Below are 23,743 nucleotides of genomic sequence, written 5' to 3'. Positions count from 1 at the left end.
ACCGCGGCCGGCGGTCGTTTATCGACTAATAAAGTCATCAGAAGAACAAAAGAAATTGCGAAACGATTTGGAAAAGATATCTGAATGGTGCGAAAATTGGCAGTTGACCCTAAATAACGAAAAGTGTGAGGTCATCCACATGAGTGCAATAAGGAATCCGATAAACTTCGGTTACACGATAAATCAGTCTAATCTAAAGGACGTAAATTCAACTAAATACCTAGGAATTACAATTACGAACAACTTAAATTGGTAGGAACACATAGAAAATGTTGTGGGGAAGTCTAACCAAAGACTGCGTTTTATTGGCAGGAGACTTAGAAAATATAACAGACCTACTAAGGAGACTGCCTACACTACGCTTGTCCGTCCTGTTTTAGATTACTGCTGCGCGGTGTGGGATCCTTGCCAGATAGGACTGACGGAGTACATCGAAAAAGTTCAAAGAAGGGCAGCACGTTTTGTATTATCGCGAAATATGGAAGAGAGTGTCACAGAAATGATACAGGATTTGGGCTGGACATCATTAAAACAAAAGCGTTTTTCGTTGCGACGGAATCTTCTCACGAAATTCCAATCACCAACTTTCTCCTCCGAAAGTGAAAATATTTTGTTGACACCGACTTACATGGGGAGATACGATCACCATGATAAAATAAGGGGAATCAGAGCTCGTACGGAAAGATACAGGTGTTCATTCTTTCCGCGCGCTATTCGAGATTGGAATAATAGAGAATTGCGAAGGTGGTTCGATGAACCCTGTGCCAGGCACTTAAATGTGATTTGCAGAGTACCCATTTAGATGTAGATGTAGATAGCTCTTTTAAATTCTGATCTAATACTGGATCCTCTGTCTCTTCTAAATCGGATCCTGTTTCTTCTTCTATCACATCAGACTAATCTTCCCCCTCATAGAGGCCTTCAATTTGCTATTTCTATCTATCACCTCTCTCCTCTGCATTTAACAGTGGAATTCCCGTTGAACTCTTAATGTTACCACCCTTGCTTTTAATTGCACCGAAGGTTCATTTGACTTTCCTATATGTTGAGTCAGTCCTTCCGACAATCGTATCTTTTTCGATTTCATCACATTTTTCATGCAGCCATTTCGTCTTAGCTTCTCTGTACTTCCTATTTATTTCATTTTTCACCGACTTGTATTTATGCATTCCTGAAATTCCCTGAACATTTTTTTACTTCCTTCTTTCACAGATCAACTGAAGTATTTCTTCTGTTGCTCATGGTTTCTTCGCAGTTACCTACTTTGTACCTATGTTTTTCTTTCCAACTTCTATGATTGGCCGTTTTAGAGGTGTCCATTCCTCTTCAGCTGTACTGCCTTCTGAGCTATTCCTTATTGCTGTATCTATAGCCTTAGCGAACTTTAAGCGTATCTCGTCATTCCTTAGCACTTCCGTATCCCATTTCTTTGCGTATTGATTCTTCCTGACTAATCTCTTAAAACTTCAGCCTACTCTTCATCTCTGCTACATTGTGATCTGTGTCTATATCTGCTCCTGGGTACGCCTTACAGTCCAGTATCTGATTTCGGAATCTCTGCCAGACCATAATGTAATGTAACTGAAATCTTCCCATATCACCCGATCTTTTCCAAGTACACCTCCTCCTCTTGCGATTCTTGAACACAATATTCGATATTACTAGCTGAAATTTATTAAGTAACTCAATTAGTCTTTCTCGTCTCTCATTCCTTGTCCCACACTCATATTCTCCTGTAACCGTTTCTTCTAATCCTTCTCCTACAACTGCATTCCTGTCTTCCATGACTATTAGATTTTCATCTTCATATATGTACCGTATTACCCTTTCAATATCCTCTGATGCTTTCTCTATCTCTCCATTCTCAGCTTGCGATGTCGGCATTTATACCTGTTGGTTTTCTGTCGATTTTGATAAGAACAACCTTAACACTGAACTGTTCACTGTAATTCACTTCTGTCCTACTTTCCTATCCATAACGAATCCTACTCCCGTTCTACCATTTGCTACTGCTGTTGATAGTGCGCTATACTCAAATGACCGGAAATCCTTGTCTTCTTTCAGTTTCACTTCACTGCCCCCCCCCCCCCCCCAATTATGTCTGGACTGAACCTTACCATTTCCCTTTTCAGATTTTCTAGGTTTCCTAGCACGTTCAAAATTACGACATTTCACGCTCCAACTCGTAGAATGTTATCTTTTTATGACGGTCACCTTCCCCTTGGAGGTCCCCTTCCGGAGATGCGATTGGGGGACTATTCTGGAATCTTTTGCCAAAGGCGAGGTCATCAAGACAGTTTTTCAACTACAGGCTACCTGCCCTGTGGATACACGTTATGTGTCTTCAGTGCAGTGGTTTCCACTGCCTTCTGCATCCCCATGCCGTTGATCATTGCTGCTTCTGCCGCCTTTAGGGGCAATTTCCCACCCCTCGGACAAGAGTGTGCCCTGAAACTCTGTCCGCTCCTCCGTCCTCTTTGACAAGGCCTTTGGTAGAATGAGGGTGACTTCTTATGCTGGAAGTCTTCGGCCAAAATGCTGATTATTGATCAAAGCCGGTCGGTGTGACCGAGCGGTTCTAGGCGCTTCAGTCTGGAACAGCGCGACTGCTACGGTCGCGGGTCCGAATCCTGCCTCGGGCATGGATGTGTGTGATGTCCTTAGGCTAGTTAGGTTTAAGTAGTTCAAGTTCTAGGGGACTGATGACCTCAGATGTTAAGTCCCATAGTGCTCAGAGCCATTTGAACCATTTTTTTGATCAAAAATTAAGCGGTGGAAAATTTCGAACCCGGGCCCGAGGTCACTTTCATTTCTAATCAAAGACGGTACCATTTTTTTAAAGTCTCGTTTTGTTCGTTATTGGTCGTTGCATTTGCTTGGGGCGGACGTCCCATGACACCCGTTCAAGTTAATCGGTGATCCATTCACTCAGGTTTTTTTTTATTTTTATTACATAGGGCAGCTAATCCTCTGACCGAACATGTTGAACTACCGTCCTGACTATTTTTTTATCTCATTTTGTTCACCATTATTCGTTGCGATTGTTCGGGACAGACGTCCCACAACACTCGTTCAAGTTCAGCACTGATCCGCGCTGTCAATACGTCCTATTTGTATCATGAAGGTAAGACCCCATCCATGGAAGTGGAAAGTTTTTAACACCGTACAAGTTTAGTTTTCGTAGCAGAATTTTGTTATCTAAGTAATAAAAGCCCTTGCAAAAATGCAATTGGGTAATTTTTCTTTTTTGGTTTTAGGGTAGGGCGGGGCTTGAGCATAGTGGTAAGTTGGGCAATCGAAATATCTCGGAAACTGTTCGTCAGACGCTAATGCATCAAACTGCGAAAAGCAGCCTTCGTGGGAGGGGAACCCATAGCGCGACCGCCAGTGGCGACTTGTCGATCGAGTGAAGTACACGCGTGCATTGTTTATTTTGTGATCAAAAAGTAAAATAATCGTAAACCGGAATATTTATTCTGTACTAGGCAAATGTTAACCGTTGTCAATCAGGTAAGTGTTAAACTTACATAGATTTAGTATTTTTTTGATCTGTATAAAAGTTTTGGATATAGTTCTAACCGTCGTTTCATAACCTCACTTTTGTTTTAAGCTTTTCGGTTGGGGTTAGTTGAGCAATAGTTGCTCAACTAACCGCATGGCTCAGAACGAAAGTAATCTGGTATCCCGGTCCGATGATTTGGAAAGCCCGGCGTAAGGCACGGACTTCGATGACGGCCTCTAGAAGGCACTTGTCAAACCCGTGGGCGCTGCGCGCGGAGACACGCCCTCCGCTCCGCGACAACCTGTGAGCACCAGCGGCCGCTCTTTACAGGCCGCGGAGCCACAGCACGCTCTTCAGTCGTGTCTCGACTGCGCTTTCGTGAACTTCTATTGCTTATGTTTATCTTGTTTTAGGTTGCGGACTTATGAAAGAAAGACAACAAAAGGTTCTTACACTACTGAAGACTTAAATGATGCTGCAAAGGCTGTCAATGATGAGGGAAAAAGTGTGAATGCCGCCGCCAAAGAAGTCGGCATCAAGTGAATGACTTCGACAAGATTTTGAAGAAATTAACTAAAGCTGGCAATTCATTCGCGGGTTATGCAACTCCAGACAGGTATTTTCTCCCACGCAAGACTACTCTTTTCAAAAAATCTTGTTACAAATGCCATCAATCGTATATGGATATTCCCCAGAAGATGTTCGTCGCCTTGCCTACGAATGTGCTGCTAAAATTGACATTAAAATTCCATCCTCCTGGACTGCAAATGAGATGGCCGGGAAGGAATGGATTACGATGTTTTCAAAACGAAAAAAAATGTTCAAATGTGTGTGAAATCTTATGAGACTTAACTGCTAAGGTCATCAGTCCCTAAACTTACACACTACTTAATCTAAATTATCCTCAGGACAAACACACACACACCCATGCCCCCGAGGGAGGACTCGAACCTCCGCCGGGACCAGCCACACAGTCCATGACTGCAGCGCCCGAGACCGCTCGGCGAATCCCGCGCGGCTTTCAAAACGAAATCCGGAGCTATCCATTCGAGAGCCAGAACCCACCATCCTTGGTAGGGCAACATCATTTAATGCTGATAATGTCAGCCGGCCGATGTGGCCGAGCAGTTCTAGGCGCTTCAGTTTGGAACCGCGCGACCACTACGGTCGCAGGTTCGAATCCTGCCTCGGGCATGGATGTGTGTGTGATGTCCTTAGGTTAGTTAGGTTTAAGTAGTTCTAAGTTCTAGGGGACTGATGACCTCAGATGTTAAGTCCCATAGTGCTCAGAGCCATTTTTTTTTTTTTTTTTTTTTTTTTGAGGATGTCAAAGTCTTTTTTGACAGATTAGCCGTGGTAACGGATAAACATGGATTCATTGCTTCAGACTTATAGAATGTAGATGAAACAGGAGTGTCTGCTAAGCTGAAGCCAAACAAAATTGTAGCTGCCAAGGGTAAGCGTAACGTCAGCGCCATGACTTCTGGGGAGCGAGGAACTAACGTTTCAGTAGTAACTGCTGATTCTGCTTATGGAAACGCAGTACCTCTCATGTTTGTGTTTCCCAGAAAAAATTTTAAGAGACATTTCCTTACCGGTGGCCCTCTGATGTATAGGAGCAGGAAATTCCAGTGGATGGGCTACAGACGAAGAACTCCATCAGTTTATGCAACGTTTTATAAAACGTGTGAAACCGTCCATGGAGCACCGTGTTTTGTTAGTATTAGATAATCATTCCTCTCACTTGAACGCGATGACATTAAATTTGGCCAAAGAGAACGGAGTTGTAATGTTGTCCTTTCCGCCGCAATGAAGCCACAAGCTGCAGTCATTGGATGTCTCAATGTTTGGACCATCCAAAAAGTGTTGCGCTGCTGCTCAATACACATGGTTACGAAATAACCCGGGCAAGATCCTAACTATTTACGAAGTACCAAAAATTATCGCTGATTCGTTGCCAATGGCTCGGACAAGTATAAGTATTATCAACGGTTTCCGAAGACTGGCATCTTCCCGTATAATGCGAACATTTTTAGTGAGGATGAGTTTTCACAATCGTTTGTAGCCGACCGTCCAGATCCAAAAACTGTCGAGCTGGAAAAAGAACGTCCAGAGATAGCTATAGGCCTAATGTTTAACACTGAATCTAATCCCACTGCTTCTATGTCCAGCAAATTACTGTGAGGAAGTAATGGTCATGCACGTTCTCTATCGAGACTGAACTTTTTTTTTCTAATATCTGCCAACTATATAAATGACATCTGCTGGAATACTGGTAAACCCAAGGCATTTCTGCTAATTAGTTTATTAACAGGTGCAATGTTTCTTATCAGTCTGAACAATCAGTCATACATAAATAAAAAAAAGTTTTGCATCACTTCGGTTCCCAGAACTCCTGAAGACAGACGTTGTATCACAGACTCAGTCCCTTTGACTGTTCAGAAATGTCACTAAACCCGCCCAAAGATGTAAAGAACCATGCATGAGCAGCACCTATAAGACGGAGGAGGTCAGACAGTCGACCAATTCCAGTCACTCCAGCAGGAAGGAGGTACACGGCTCATGTTGTCTGTAGTTCAGCCGAGCCTAGACGGTCAATACTGCGGTTCGATCGCGTCCGCATTGTTACTTTGTGCGAGGTGTCCAGGCGTCTCGGAGTGAACAAAAGCGATGTTGTTCGGACATGAAGACAGGAACTGTCGATGACATGCGTCGCTCAGGCCGCCCAAGGGCTACTACTGCAGTGTATGACCGCTATCTACGGATTATGGCTCGGAGGAACCCTGACAGCAACTCCACCATGTTGAATAATGATTTTCGTGCAGCCACAGAAAGTCCTGTTACGACTCAAACTGTGCACAATAGGCTGCATGATGTGCAACTTCACTCCCAACGTCCATGGCGAGGTCCATCTTCGCAACCACGACACCATGCAGCGCGGTACAGATGGGCCCAACAACATGCCGAATTAACCGCTCAGGATTTGCATCACGTTCTCTTCACCGATGAGTGTCGCATATGCCTTCAACCACACAATCGTCGGAGACGTGTTTGGAGGCAAGCCGGTCAGGCCGATCGTCTTACACACATTATCCAGCGAGTGCAGCAAGGTGGCGGTTCCCTGCTGTTTTGGAGTGGCATTATGTGGGGCCGACGTACGCCGCTGTTGGTCATGGAAAGCGCCGTAACGGCTGTACGGTACGTGAAAGCCCTCCTCCGACCGATAGTGCAACCATATCGGCAGCGTATTGGCGAAGCATTCGTCTTCATGGACGACAATTCGCGACCCCATTGTGCACATCTTGTGAATGACTTTCTTCAGGAAAACGTCATCGCTCGACTAGAGTGGCGAGCATGTTCTCCAGACATGAACCCTGTCGAACATGCATGGGATAGATTGAAAAGTGCTATTTATGGACGACGTGACCCACTATCCACTCTGAGGGAACTACGCCGAATCGCCGTTGAGGAGTGGGACTATCTGGAGCAACAGTGCCTTGATGAACTTGTGGATAGTATGCCACGACGAATACAGGCATGCATCAATGCAAGAGGATGTGCTACTGGGTATTAGATGTAGCGATGTGTAAAGCAATCTGGACCATCGCCTCTGAAGGTCTCGCTGTATGGTGGTGCAACATACAATGTGTGGTTTTCATGATCAATAAAAATTGCGGAAATTATCTTTATGTTGATCTCTATTCCATTTTTCTGTACAGATTCTGGAACTCTCAGAAACGAGGTGTCGCAAAACTTTTTTTGATGTGTGTATTTATGAGTAAACAATGATTTCGGTTCAACTGAATTCTTGGAATCATCATAATGACTTTTGCAAAACATCATGGTTGTATGCACAGATATTGGACTTAACAGTATGGATGGCTTCCCACTTTTCCTTCTAATATAAATTAATAAAATAAATTTGTAATGATACGGTGTATAGGCGATAACGACGGTGAATAGTCACACAACACAGATTCAGTATAGCACACTTTTATTAACGAAAGGAGCGTACACATCAGAATCATCCAAAATCAGCATTGCCATGGGACGGATTAGAAGTCAGAGTTTTGTGCGAGGTCTCGGTCGACCACCAGCGATGATGTTTGTCGACGTAGCGTTTACACTGTCACGTCAAAAGATTCTCCTCTCTAGTTCAAATAGTGACATTCACACACACCGACAATAGAACGTCATCGACACGTCACGTCACGTCATGTCACGTCACGTCGAGGTTTCTCGGGAAGAATGTTTCGACGGGCCACTGACGGAGTCACATGATGATGCCATTGTCTACAAATATGATTTCTACAGCAGTTGAAGATGTGGGTGCGTGGGTAAAAAGGACACAATTGAAAAGTCTTGAACTGTTAAATGAAGTTGGCTGAGATCCAAAAAAAAACGGTGTAGCCTACGAAATAAATCCTTTTACGAGTGCGTGTAGGAAGTCGACTAGAACAGTCTCCAAACCAGTTTTGAGAAACAGTAATGAATTACTGAGGAAATCGCTGATTAATAAAGCAGTTTAGGATTAATATCTGATGTGTACGTCATGAATAACTAAAAGCTGATATGCAGATGTCCCTTTTATGTCACATACGGGAGGATTTAGTGTCTTACAGACTAAACATGCGTCACACACAGCTTTTTAGTGATCAGTAACGGCAAGATGAGAAATTATATACAAACGACCTGTTAAAAATGTAGAATTAAATCTTAATACAGAATGTTCGTAAAATCGCTTACCATTTCTGTCTCGACGTTCAATTTTTTGGCTTTTTTTCAGTTAATCTAAATGAATCTATACAACAGAAGAAAAAAAGATCATTCGTAGGGAGTATTGCTATGTCTGATGTTGTGAGATATCGATATTGCACTCCTTACTTATCGCTGGCGTCTGAAACTTTCGAAGCCGGACGCGCCTTTTCTCTGTTATGTGGCAACGATGCCCCTGCAGTAGTGATCATGCGCCGCCGTGTTGTGTGCGAAAACGGTCGTTGCTGAGCTCCAGCGCGGAACGGTTGCGCGGAACAGCGTCGCGAACAAATCAGTATGAAGTATTTGCTGGAAAGTGTTATTAATAGTTGAAAGTGTTACGTCGGTTCCTGGGAGAAAAGTGTGTGAGAAATTCAGTTATTCCTTAGGAGAGAAGTGTTTGAGCAATTCAGTTATTTCGCGGAAAGGCGCGCGGGATTAGTTATGACATTTATGGTTGAAACAGTGTCGTGTTTGTGAATCAGTACTTTTGTGGAGAAACAGATTGATAGTAGAATGTAAATGAAATGGCTTCTGTGATCCATGATTACATCTTCAGTTAATATGGAAACACAACGTACTTACTTCAGTATGAATGTGAAACTAACTTCACTGTTAACACAAAACTGGGTGAGTTTAGACATTGTTAGGGAAGTGTGTTACGTGCTAAAGGGACAAATAACAAAGTAATTTTACTTGTATTATTGTTATTTGAAAGTGATATTTTCCATTTTTTAACTAAATAAGTTTAATAATCGAAAGGTATAAGATACACCTATTCGTATTAGGCACATGATCAGATGTATTTCGTAACGAAGCGTGTTCTCTATGTAAAGCTGTCCGACAGCCGCAAAAATTAATCTAAAAATAAACGTAAAAGACATTGACAGAGCTTTACATCTGGCTTGCTATGAAAGGACAACTGATCTTTAGTGAAGAATAGTAATTCGGAACGCAGTTTTACATTTGGCTTATGTGAGCTGACAAGCTAATTTTAGTGAGGAATAGCGAGTGAAACGCAATAATGAGACGTAACTGTGGACAATGCAGCGACGATTTCATGTGTGAAAAAAGGAATAGGAGTACGCTATTGCCGACAGAATCGCGTGTGAAACAGAAACCTACAGCGTCTTGGACTGCAGTGGTTTGATACAACCCTCTCAGCGATACTAAGGAGGCAGTTCGCAGTCATGACTTGTATAGCACGCCACACAAGTGGCACAGCTTACACATAAAAATCGGAATTTCGCGTGTTCTTCTTTCTCACACGTTCGCGTACACTTTGCGGTGATCCACAGTCAAGTTTTTCTCATTATCCCACAAAATTATTACATCTGTTCACAGCTTCCAATGTACGCGTCTGAACATATTTTCCTCCAGTTTCTTACTCTTTTCCTCATCCATGTCCCCCTTCACTTTCATCTTTAATTTGAATGGTTAGCTAATTATTTCCCAATTCTCCTCAACATATCCCTCAAATATTGAATTCCATTTATTCCTAATGGCCGGGAGAGCAGTGTGCTGACCACATGCTCCTCCGTATCCGCAGCCAGGGACGTCTGTGAGTTGAGAAAGCCACGGCGGCCGGTCGGTACCATTGGCCCTTCATGGCCTGTCCCAGCGGAGTTTAGTTTTATTTATTCCTAAAGCTGATTACCGACCTTACCTCCATATTCTCTCCCCCACTACAGAATAGAGCACCTGCAGCACTAACTACTGGTGCTTGTTCCTTTTCTGATGCCTTTTTTACAGTTCCAAATCAAAAATACGAAACATATGCCTAACTAACTCTCTCCACAAGCAAAGTTCGTAGCTGTATGGTGTGATAATCCTCCATTCCCCATCTGGGAGGAATGGAACTGCGGGGTTAGCTGCGATAATAGGGGTATCTAAAGAGGGCTTGTGTTCGCAACGTCATAGCAAATGTAAGTGTGGTTTGCCCATGGGTGCCGCTATAACTCCGCCACACACTCCTGCAGCCCCATGGTGGTTATGTCGTATGGTAGCCCTCCATCCCCACCCATGAAGAAGGTCTGATTTGGAATTGCAGGGGTTGGGTACAAAGCTGTGTGTATTAAAAGAGGGCATCGCACCAGTGGACTTCTTGTGAGAAGATGGGAAAGCGGCTTGGAATCGAGTACCAGGCCTAGATTGCCCAGAATGTTCCTTGTAGAATACTTGAGAATGTTTTAGATGGTTCCAAAATGTTAGAGAATCTTCCAGAAGGTTTGAGTATGTTCTAGATCTCTGAGGTAATACAGAATTAATGGGACATCCAGCACTTACACATTCTGGACATTTTCAGCAAATGCTTCCAATTATGCCAAAATTAACTCCAGCAGACGAGATCAGTGCACATTTGAAGAAATGATTTCCTTGGTCTCGATTGAATAAAGCACAATCAAGAACAAATATTAGAGTAAAACCTTTGAATGATGAAGAAGCGAAACATTTTGTCGAAAAACTCCTACAAATTAGAGAAGGCACTCATCCAGTTGATTGCATAACACGTCAAATTGAACTTGCTAATGATTTATGTAACACTGTCAACAGCGCAAATGAATTAATAAATAAAGTTTTTCTGAACATTGTTGAAAATTACTCCAGCTGGTTGTTTAAAAGGGCATTTTAGCAGTAAGAAACCAAGTGATTGATAATATTGATTTAAAAAGTCTAAAGAAGAAATGTTCGTAAACTGTTATCAAACAATGCAACTGAAGCAGAAATAATACTTGGAAAAGGTAGAGAAAAAAGATCTTTTATTCTTAGAATTTCGCTCATATCAACTGAACTGCCATTTCAACTTAAAAGATGCAATTTCCAGTAAAATTAACATTTAACTTCGGTATAAATAAGGTACAAAGGCAAAAGTTAAGATGCTGTGATATTAATTTGAAAGAGTCATGCTTTTCTGACAGTCAGTTGCATGTAGCTTGCTCATTTAATAAGGTGATGAATGTACTGTAGTTTGAAAGCAAGTATTTATTGTTTATTTATTTGGATCATGCTTCATTAAAATATTTGTAATACTACTTGCATGTATTTTATGTGTAGTGCAGCGCTGTATGATGGTGTTAATGAGAGAAGGAAGACAGCGAAACTCAGTGCTGAGACATAGCCTACTCCTCACGAGTAGCACCAATGGGGCCATCAAGCTTAAGGCCCACAAAATGGAAAATTTTTTATTTAACAAAAAGTCTTCCTGGTTCTAAAAATATATATACACATCAAAAAAAGTTTTGTATCACCCTGGTTCCCAGACCTTCTAAAACAGACGTTGACTGTGGATATTGTATCACAGACACAGACCCTTTAGCTGTTCAGAAATGTCACTAAACCCGCCCAAATATGTAAACAACCACGCATGAGCAGCGCCTATTAGACGGAGGAGGTCCGACAGCTGTTCAGTTCCAGTCATTCCACCAGGAAGGAAGTGCACGGCTCGTTTTGTCTGTTCAACCGTATCTAGAAGGTCAATACCACGATTCGATCGGTGTCCAAGCGTCTCGGAGTGAACCAAAGCGATGTTTTTCGGACATGGAGGAGATACAGAGAGACAGGAACTGTCGATGACATGCCTACCTCAGGTCGCCCATGGGACTGCAGTGGATGACCGCTACCTACGGATTTTGGCTCGGAGGACCCCTGACAGCAACGCCATCATGTTGAATAATGTTTTCGTGCAGCGACAGGACGTGGTGTTACGACTCAAACTATGCGCAATAGGCTGCTTGATGCGCAACTTCACTCCCAACGTCCATGGCGAGGTCTATCTTAGCAACCACAACACCATGCCGTGCGGTACCCATGGCCCCAAAACATGCCGAATGGACCGCTCAGGATTGCATCACGTTCTTTTCACCGATGAGTGTCGCATATGCCTTCAACCAGACAATCGTCGGAGACGTGTTTGGAGGGAACCCGTTCAGGCTGAACGCCTTAGACACACTGCCCAGCGAGTGCAGCAAGATGGGAGTTCCCCGCTGCTTTGGGGTGGCATTATGTGGGGACGCACGCGCTGGTGGTCATGGAAGGTGCTGCAACGATACGTGAATGCCATCCTCCGACTGATAATGCAGCCACATCGGCAGCTTATTGGCGAGGAGGCTTCGTCTTCATGGACGACAATTCGGGTCCCCATCGTGCACATCTTGTTAATGACTTCCTACAGGATAACGACGTCGCGCGTCTAGTGTGGCCAGTATGTTCTCCAGATATGAACCCTATCGAACATGCCTGGGGTAGATTGAAAAGGACTGTTTATGGACGATGTGACCAACCATCCACTCTGAGAGATCGACGCCGAATTGCCGTTGAGGAGTGGGACAATCTGGACGAACAATGCCTTGATGAACTTGTGGATAGTATGCCACGACGAATACAGGCATGCATCAGTGCAAGAGGACGTGCTACTGGGTATTAGATGTACCGGTGTGTACAGCAATCTGGACCACCACCTCTGAAGGTCTCGCTGTATGGTGGACAACATGCAATGTGTGGTTTTAATGAGCAATAAAAATGGCGGAAATGATGTTCATGTTGGACTCTATTCCAATTTTCTGTTCAGATTCTGGAACTCTCAGAACCGAGGTGATGCCGAACTTTTTTTGATGTGTAGTAACTCATCATTTTCTTGTTTAAACGCCTTTCTAAAGCAGATGCGACACGTGAATGCCTAGCTGTCACACTATTATAAAACACCGAACTTTGCCTACAATGTCTCATTATTTAATTTTGGCGCCGGTATTTCCATAACAACTCGTTTGTGTAATATCCTTGTCAAACATAACGACTGTACTTTGATCAGGGATTTATTGCAATTGTTCTGTCGATACAAGTAGAGTACTAGGGTCTACTTACGTTTTTTGAAAGCATTCATGCTGTAAACGTATTGTTGTGACTACGTATTTCGACAATTTTACAATGTAAAAACGAAGAAGATTAAAAACCATGAGCAGACTAGGATGGGCTGCTATCAGTGGACAGGCGCCATGTCACTGAATCTGAAAAAGCTGATGGAAGTGTGTTAAAGGAGGCCAGAATAACAAAGAAAGGAAGAAAACTAAAGAAGATAAAAGGAGACTCAGAATTAACAAGATTATTGAGCTATAATGTTTTGACATGCTATCATTGAAAAGAAAATGATATGAAAAACTTCAGTTTTAGTTTCCTGAAGTCAACGTTTTTGAATTCTTAGGTATCGTTATCTCATCCAGTATTAAAGCTACAGAAACAAAATTTTGCGTGAATATTAATATAATGGTTTTCTAACAGTGAACCACATTATTCAACAATGAATTAAATATTTTTGGTGGAGAATTTTACATATTTTTAAATGATTAGCAGAAAAATTGACTTCTGAAGAACATTTTTTTAAAAATGCACGGAATAAGAAAGTAATAATTAGAAGAATGAAATTTGTTTTGACCTTTTATTTTGAATGGTGTGGAAGTACAGCCTGTCTGAAGTAAAAATTACACATAATTCAGCATGTGCACAGTTTTTTTTTTTTTTTTTTGGCTTAGAGGGCACAATACACTAATTACCTGTTTAAAGTTTCATTCGAATGTGTATTACGTTGTTGAGTTATTACATTTCAAAATACTAGTAAATACTATAGGCCATGACGTCCAGGTCCACTTAACATCCCCATCCGACGATCACCATCAACAGTGTCACACGCCCTCACATCATGAGGCACTGTGGAGAAGTTTGGTATTTAAACCAGGACTTTGGCGCAAAGACTGGCAATGAGAAAGTTTACGCCACCACCTCCCCTCATCTAGCCGGCCAAATACTGACAGGGAATTCTTTTTTCTACCAAGGGGATTCGACCCCTTGGTTCAGTGCTACTGCACAAGTGTGAGTTAATTACCTTAGCCACGGAGGATGGTACAAGCAAGTATCGTGATGGAATAATTAAGTATGATATAACTAAAACAGTCAAAAGTTTTCTTTCACGACTTTAAATATAGCTGTATTGAGAATATAGCTTTATAATTTACGTATTTAAATGTTGATTAATGATTATAATTAAAGTTAAACTTTCAAATCGCTTTAGAAATAACAGCGCTTGTCAGAATGACGTCAAATTGCAACGGAATATTATCGGAGAAGGGGGAGAAAGTATGACAAAAGGAAAATAAATACTTACAAAATGTAGCAATAGATGGCGCTGTAAGCCTCATAATTCAATAGTGGTCGACTACAAATGACAAATGAATCATGCAATGAAGTCTAAGGTGTACGTTTGACGTTAAACAAACTGCACTACTCAGTGTGCGTGGGTGTACAGGTGTGATACAGTTAGTTACGTACGCCCATCCACCACGGCAAGGTCATATCAGATCGGATGGAAAAAATCAGTTTTTAATTGTCCTGAGGCCAAAATCCGCATAAAAAGCATCAATCAAAATCAAATCGGATTATTAATTTGACGCAAAACATGTTCAAATGCTGTCTATCGTTTTCTGCAAGTTGAAATCGAGGAACAGCGTGTTCCACAACTGATCGAAGTGTTTCCAGGTTCACGTTCAGAATGTGTTGTGCAATGCGTGCCTTCAATGCAGCTAAGTTTGTAATCGGAACACGGAACACAACATCTTTCAGATAGCCCCACGACCAAAAGTCACACTTATTAAGATCAGGTGATCGGGATGGCCAGGCTGTAGGGAAACGGCGGGCGATAATTCTAGTGTTTCCGACATGGCCCTTCAGCAGCTGCTTAACTGGATCTGCAATGTGCGAAGGTGCGCCATCTTGCATAAAAATGATTCCATCCACACATCCACACTGTTGAAGAACTGGAATGACGTGGTTGCGCAAAAGACACTCATAGCACTTCCCAGTGATGGTACAGGTAACAGGACCGGAAACATCTGTCTCTTCGAAAAAATATGGCCCTATGATAACTGATGCCGTAAACCTGCACCACACAGTGACCTTTTCAGGATGAAGTGGTACTGGTTAATTTGCGTATTGATTTTCCTTTGCCCATATTCGACAATTCTGTGTATTGACATAAGTAGTGGTACAAGGTTCGTGCGGCCCCACTTTCCATTGTTGCCAAATTTATTCAAGATGGCGGCGATGACTTCATCCAAGATGGCGGATTTTGGCGGGAAAATAGGGCAGTTGTGCTATATCCACTAACCTAATCTCCAGAAAAAATGGCGGGAATTTTGAATTTTGGTGGTAAAATAGACCAATTGTGCTATGTCTACTAACCTAAGCCTCCAGAAGGAGAAAATGGCAATTAGTTTGAATTCCAACAGGTTAAAGCATGCAAAACCGCACTTGTCTTTATTATCATTTATTATCATTCATTATCATTCATTATCTTTATTATTATTGACCTGCCTCCACTGGAAAATTCCCTCCAAATTAAAATTCCAACACGATAATGGCTGCAAAACCTTACTTTTGTTTATTATTATTCATTATCATTTATTAACATTCATTATCATTCATTGTCATTTATTATCATTCATTATAATTTATTACGACGGCCGACCAGAAAGGGCACTCTCCTCGGACACATGTGAAAGCTGTATTGTTCTTCTCATGTATACCGCCGGCGTCTCAGGTCTGGACCTGCCTTCACGTCTATTGTCAGAATAGCTCATAGCTCGTTGACACACACGATTAATGCGGCCAGGAGACGCCGGCGGTATACATGAGAAGAACAATGCAGTTTTCACATGTGTCCAAGGAGAGTGCCTTTTCTGGTCGGCTGTCACGAGCGTTCGGAAGCTGAACTTGGCTGGAGACTCTGCAACCCCCTTCCCTGCTGACTGACCGCGCGCAGCCTGCCTTGGAGCATAATCTAAGGCGCATAGGCGATATCAATTTCTCCGGTGTTAGGCGCAAATGCGACTGTGTTAAGGTCATGTTTGGGGGAGGCCAAGCAGAGTCGGTTTGGCAGCTGGGGGTGTTTGGGCGCGTGTGTTGCACTATTTTGCGAGTATGTCTGTGCACTGTGCGGTGCTTTATTTGGACAGTTTAAAAGTACAGAGCTCGTCTGCTGATATTGTGTACTGCATTATTTAAGAGCTGTTTGCTATTGTGTGGTGAAATTAGGAGTTGTTTACGTGTTTGTGGCCTGTGTCAGTGCGGGTATTTTGTGGCAAATATACTCCATGACTAAATAAAAGGGCTCCAAATAAATAGAGTGCAGTCCTTCCTTACTTCCCTGAGCAGCACAGCGCAGTCTGAGTGGTATTTGCGCAAAAACTGCAATCTGATCAGACTGTGAGTGAGTTAACAAATAACTGGACAAATGTTTCTATAGAAGAGTTAGAGGTCTGGATTGGAATGAATATCTTGGTGGGTGTGGTTGTGTTGCCACGTGTAGTGCACTATTGGAGTTCAGAACCTGCCTTATGTCAGCCTTACATATCGAAACCTATAAGATGCAAAAGTTTCAAAAAGATATGTCCCAAATAAATAAAGTACACTCTTTCCACCTTCCATCAGCCTATGGACTCAAATTATTTCCGAAAAACCGAGCGAGGTGGCGCAGTGGTTAGACACTGGACTCGCATTCGGGAGGACGGCGGTTCAATCTCGCGTCCGGCCATCCTGATTTAGGTTTTCCGTGATTTCCCTAAATCAGTCCAGGCAAATGCCGGGATGGTTCCTCTGAAAGGGCACGGCCGACTTCCTTCCCCATCCTTCCCTAATCCGATGAGACCGATGACCACGCAGTCTGGTCTCCTTCCCCAAACCAACCAACCAACCAACCTATTTCCGAAAATTAGGAGTTGTTTGGCTATTTGGACGTAAATGTTTTGCATTATTTACGAGCGGTTTGCATGTCTGTAGGCTGTGCTATGAGTTATTTTTAACAGTTTACAATTACCAAGCGTGTGTCTAGAGCATTATAAATGAGTTATGTAGGAGTGTTTTGCAGGTCTGTATGGTGTGGAACATGTCGGTGTGATACATATACTCCATTCCTAAATAACGTAAATTGGTTCCTCCATCTATGGGCCTAGTGCAGGGTGAGTCCTTTTACCTGAAACGCGTAGGAAGAGGTTGAGCGCTGGTGGCTTAGTTTAGTGGTGATGAGCTTCGTTTGCAACAATTTTCTTAGGTTGGTGGCGGAAGCGCAAGTGAGCTTTGTTTACTGGCAGATTTCAAACTTGACGCTGGTTCCTAGGAGGAACTGGCGGTCGGGTGGGTGAGGTTAGTACAAGTGCCCTTCCTTTCCAACAGTTTTTTTAGGTTGGTAGAGAAAGCGGAAGTGACCTTTCTTTACTGCCAGAATTCAAACTCGGCGCTGGTTCCTAGGAAGAGGTGGCAGTCTGGTCCTCGAAAAGTAGTTGATATTAGGTACTTGAACACCTTTGCATACGTATATGAAATTGTAAATTGAATTATTTAATATGATTAAAACCGAAATGGAATTAAGTACTTAGGTATTTACAGAACACTATGTCTGTCGCGTGTATGGAGGGTGTCTGATGTAAGCGGTGCGGCGGCACAGCGATTGTACAGTTATAATGCGCGTGTGAGAGAGAGTCAATTAGCGAGCGTTCTAGTGCCGATCAAACGTGCTGTTATACAGTCATGGCGGATCCCACTGTCGAGCAAACTTTGCCGCCAAAGGTGTAGCACTGCACTGCATCTCGCACAAGGACACGTGGTGGACGGTGAGCGGTCGGCATTTACAGGTTTGAACGTGCGGAGGAAAACAAATTTGGCGCCAAAAGTGTGGCAGGGAACAGCCGACCGTTGTGTGACTCAGCTTCGAGGCAAACAATTTTGGCGGGAAACGTGCGGAGGCGACGAATATACGTGGTGAGAGGACAAGGGACCTCTGTGACGTCAAACTCGGCAAGTTCCAGCCTGTCCAGCGAAAACATGTTTACGACGTGGGAGCGATCATTGTGCTCGCCCCCTCGCATCAAATGTGCGCCTTCCTCCTCCCAAAAGATGGAAAGCAAAGACCTTACAGTAGAAGAGACCTGTTTCATAGTAACGAAGATGAACAAGAGCGCATACCTTTTAAGGTATGCATTTTAGAGCCCATGTTTACGACATTTTTTACTTATTTCGATATAAGGAACCTGGCCCTAAAGTTTTTCGGTGTTTTTTGGGACGCCCCGTATATACGGACGAGGATGGCTCTACGTTCTTTCAGTGGCGACGCACCATATCTTCTGAACCTCTGAAGGACTTAGCGAATGCTACGAGCAGTGGAGCTAATAGAACTAATTCAACTAATTCCGTTGGAGCGCAGACGTCGTGGCAACTGCACTGTGATATCAAAGATGTGTGTGCTGACTGTGTTGGAGAACAAGTGATGACTGTACTGCTTGAAATAAAGTCTTCAGTCCCTTCCTCCCTGCAAAATCAAAGGACTTGACTTAGGTTACTATAAGTGCAGTTTATTATTTGATGCGATTCTGATAGGTTAACAGTGAAAAATATAAGTGACGGAGAAAGTTCGTATGTGTGATCGATTATAGTGTTGGGATTTGAACTTGTGATAGACTTTTGCTATGGATGTAAGGAAAATGGCTTTCTCTCTGAGAAAATCGGACATCTTGAATGAATAACAAATGATAATGATAAATAGAAGTACAGTTTTCGAGACATTATCAGGTTGGAATTTGAATTTGGCGCAATTTTCTAGTGGAGGTAGGCCTATAATAATAATAATAATAATAATAATAATAATAATAATAATAAATGACAATGAATGATAATGAATGTTAATAAATGATAATGAATAATAATAAACAAAAGTAAGGTTTTGCAGCCATCATCGTGTTGGAATTTGAATTTGGAGGGAATTTGCTAGTGGAGGCAGTTCAGTTATAATAAATGATAATGAATGATAATAAAGACAAGTACAGTTTTGCATGCATTATCCTGTTGGAATTCAAACTTCCTGCCGTTTTTTTCTTCTGGAGGCTTAGGTTAGTGGACATAATACAATTGGTCTAGTCTCCCACCTAAATTCAAAATTCTCGCCATTTTTTCTGGAGTTTAGGTTATTGGACATAGCACAATTGGCCTATTTTCCCGCTAAAATCCGCCATCTTGGATGACGTCATACGCTGTTGCCAAGTCTACATGCCACCATCTTGGATGGCGTCATCGCCGCCAACTTGAATAAATTTGGCAACAATGGAAAGTGGGGCCACACGAACCTTGTCCCACTACTGACATATTGTGTCAGATGGAAGTGGGCCTCACCTGACCGCAAAATCTTCCACAACCTGTCATTGTCCACTTACATGAGAGTAACAAATTATAAAGCAAAGGTCTCTCTTACTGGCAGGTCAACAGGAAGCAACTTGTGCACATAGGTTATTTTGAATGGATAGCAAGAAAGGATGTTTCGTATGATTTTACGCACCGTGCTCATGGTTATGTCCAATGTTCGGCAATTCTCCGTGCACTACACGTTTGCACACCAGCACTCGTATCCTCCTGCATTTCTGTGGTCACTGCTTCCACTGACGTTGAATCATTCCGTTTCCTCCCTCTACCAGGTTGCACACCAAAAGAACCCGAGAACCCATATTTTCGACGAATCATTTTCTCCAGACTCATGGCAGTCAGTGTCCGGAACGTTTGCAGAGTGACGTGTGTACAGTCATCATTCTTCTAATGGAGCTTTGCAAGCAGAGAGCGATCCTGCATCGAGACAGTCATGGCGAACGTCGCAGACGGGAAGGAGGAAAAGCCGTGTCCTCGGCGTATTTATACCAACTTCAATAGGTTGCGTGCGTGACAGGTGTTTTCATTTATGTGTTCTGACACATATTGCGCCAATTATTGATCAATTTTCACACAATTTTTCTTCTTCTGCTACACATTTTCCCCCTTCTCCGATAATATTCCGTTGCAGTTTGACGTCATTCTGACCAGTGGTTGCGGTTCTAGGCCCTACAGTCTGGAGCCGAGCGACCGCTACGGTCGCAGGTTCGAATCCTGCCTCGGGCATGGATATGTGTGATGTCCCTAGGTTAGTTAGGTTTAATTAGTTCTAAGTTCTAGGGGACTGATGACCACAGATGTTCAGTCCCATAGTGCTCAGAGCCATTGACCAGTGGTGTTAATTTGTACAGCGTTTTTAAAGTTTAACTTTTATTATAATCACCCTGTATATCCATTTGCCTCCAGTCATTGGTTTTTGTGTCAGATGCTACCATTGTTTTCCCTGTTTGGTACTGCAAAGGTTGTGCGGTTGTTGTGCAGTTTCTGTTTTGAGTGTTTGAAGTGGTCGCTGTCACATTGTGGCGGTCGGCGGCACGTCTTCCGTCTCTTTCGCATTAATGTATTTTTAACGGACGGAAAGTTCGAGATTTATCTGTGTTATCGAGCTTCTATGAATATTTGTGAATATTAACGAATGTTTTCGAATGTTCTAGATTTTAGAATGTTCTAGAAAGATCCTGAATTTTTTTAACGTTCACCACGAATGTTATGGAATATTCTCGGCGCTCTATAAATAAGTTGTTGTCAGAGTACTTTATATCAGATTAGGGTATTGTTGAGTACTCCAGTAAAAGTAAAAATGCGGGTGAATATTTTTGAGCATTCGAGAGAACTTTTTAGCTTTGCGTAAGTCCATTTTTTACGAGGTTTTGAATGTTACTTTTTACTATGTTCTTGAATGTTGTCAAGTGATCTGCAATGTTCGCAGAAAATAAACGAAAAGAAAACCTTTCGAAGTTAAGGAATAAATATATTGGGAAACTGTCGTTGTTATCTCCAGTTCCTTAAACAGGCCTGTGTATGATATTTATCGTTAAAAGGAATAACGAAGATTTTCCCATAAATGAGTGAAATTTATTTTTGTTATCCTGGTTTTGTTCCCATCTCAAATCATGTACAAAGCAGAATGCGAAAGTAACAGGTAAAGGATCTCAAACTATGAGAAAACAATATGAGAAATGACAACTCGAAGCACTTAAAGAAGATGACTGAATCGATCGTTGAAATACTGTGCAGAAATGGAAAGAAACTTTGCTGAACACCTAAAAGAATACCATTTTAGGGAATGTTATGTATTTATTATCATCTGTGGAACGTCTAAACGTGTAAATTCCTTAAACTGTGAGAATAAACACTGCTAACAGTGTAACCTCCCCACCGCAATTTTTAAAGAAAGAAAATATAGCAATACTTAATAGAAATGGGGGCCAAGTGTAACCTCCCCACAAAAATTTTAAAAGAAAATAACGATACTAATTAGAAATGCTGATGGACATGGCTCTATGCGTAACCTGCCTACAATCAAATGTACTGACAATGGCAACAAATGTGAAATTCGCAATCTGACTCAATTATAAATCCTTCAAAAAATTAAAGTCCATTCAGTGACAAGAAAATTCAATTAAACCGAAATATCGGTTTTTGGCCCTGTGTAAAAACAATCAAAATTAAAGTCTTACCTCAGAATAAATGGATGTCACATATCTGCTCTTGTTGTTGCGCACCACTTGGAGGAACTACATTGCAAATAATAATATTCTCCATTTTTTTGTAATTCTAGTGAAATTTTTCTTCAAAAAGAAGTGGAATGAAATGGGAAGTGCAACGAGATCTTTAGTTCAAAAAATTAAACTTTTGAGAAAATGCTTTTGAAATAAAAAATTATTATTGGGAGACTTGTTGGAGAATAATTACAATAAATAAAATTTTTCATTATCTAATGATTATATTAATTAACAGTATACCTTATTCCTCATCTTGACCATTGTTGCCGACCGCCTACATCACACAACCGCACTGGGCTGCTACTACTGACCGACCGCTCTGCATGACGACTACAGACTGAGTACTGCTCTCAACTAGACAGAGCTACAGACTCGCAACGACTGACTGACTGCTACTCTGCATAGCGACAACTAACTCGCAAAGACTACTACTGACTGAGAACCGCTCGCAACACTCGCGCGGTCAAGCGCATACTCTCTGGTCACAGATGCTACAATGCCTCGCCATCGCTGCTGCGTTACATACGTGTTTCATAACCCTCCACTCGGGGGGCAAAAATTTGGCAGCGATGGTGAGTCATTTGGACTTGCCAAGCGCGGCAAAATTTTTCTTTAATTAACAAAATCCTACAACTTACAGAATATTTAAATGTTGTGCACACGCACTAAGTACAAAATATATCAGACAAGGACAAAATGTGAATACTAAACATAGTAGCAAATCAGAAAAAAGTATATACAAACTTTTTGACAGATAAAGTGCACAGGCACTGAAAAAATTCTTTAGCATATGCAGAACAAATAAACAGACTGGCAAGAATAATTAGATGTAGTACATAAAGTAAATGTTGTGCACACGCACTAAGTACAAAATATATCAGACAAAGACAAAATGTGAGTACAAAACATAGTAGCAAATCAGAAAAGTATATACAAATTATTTGACAGATAACAAAGTGCACAGGCACTGAAAAAATTCTTTAGCATATTCAGAACAAATAAACAGACTGGCAAAAAATATTATGTTGACAAGTGTACATGCACTGAAAAATGTCTTTAGCATTGTCACAACAAATAAACATAATGGCAAAAAAAAAAAATTCATGTCCAAAGTGCACATGCACTGAAAAATGTCTTTAGTATTTTCACAACAAATAAACATAATGGCAAACATCATGTCGACCAGTGACATAAGTGTACTCACACTGGAGTTTAGCGAATCGAAAAATGTATAACCTATGAACATAAATGATGTTACCAAAAAAAAAATTTTTTCTTTATGTGACAAGAATCAGGATAGGAAAGGGAAGGATTGCATCATGGTTGTAGCACTTTAGATTGCACACAGCTGCTCTGAAAGTCCATATCTTTCCACAGTAGTACAACACCAAGTGACACAACTTGAAGTTCTTTTCCCATCAGAATTTATCAGTGTAGCCAAGACACTGAACTGTCGTAGTAATGTTCCATGTTTTCATTTTGGCAGTACATTAGGTACACCAAACAGTGGGACCATAATAATGTCTTCATCGCTCATGGTGGTGGACAGCATGTCGTGTCAACACCACACTCTTACAAGGCACACCAACGTAGAATTAGTGCAAAACCAAATATAGTGCTCCATGATCACTGGGATAAACAGGACAAATGGACATTGCAGTAATTCAGGGTAGTCAGCTTATGAGGTGAAGGACATCAAGTCACATAATATTGACAATTACAGTCTTCATGAGTAGTTTGTGGCATTCACAGCCTAGTTATTGAACATTTCTGTACCAAGTATGTAGTATTACAGAAAAATGTTCATTAATTGTTTTACACAGAATCAGTAGCCTTCTTTTCCTGGTTACAAAGCATTATGAAATAATCGCATTCTTTTTAGTTACAGAGTATAATCAAGAATCATTAACCTTCTCCTAATTACAGTTAATTAATCATTTGTCTTTAATTAATCATTTGTCTAATTACAGTTAATTAATCATTTGTATAATTACAGTTAATTAATCATTTGTCGTTAATTAATCATTTG

Source organism: Schistocerca americana, chromosome 5 (assembly GCF_021461395.2).
Source record: "Schistocerca americana isolate TAMUIC-IGC-003095 chromosome 5, iqSchAmer2.1, whole genome shotgun sequence".
NCBI lineage: Eukaryota > Metazoa > Arthropoda > Insecta > Orthoptera > Acrididae > Schistocerca > Schistocerca americana.
The sequence above is the reverse complement of the archived record's forward strand: the minus strand, read 5'-3'. Positions refer to the sequence as shown.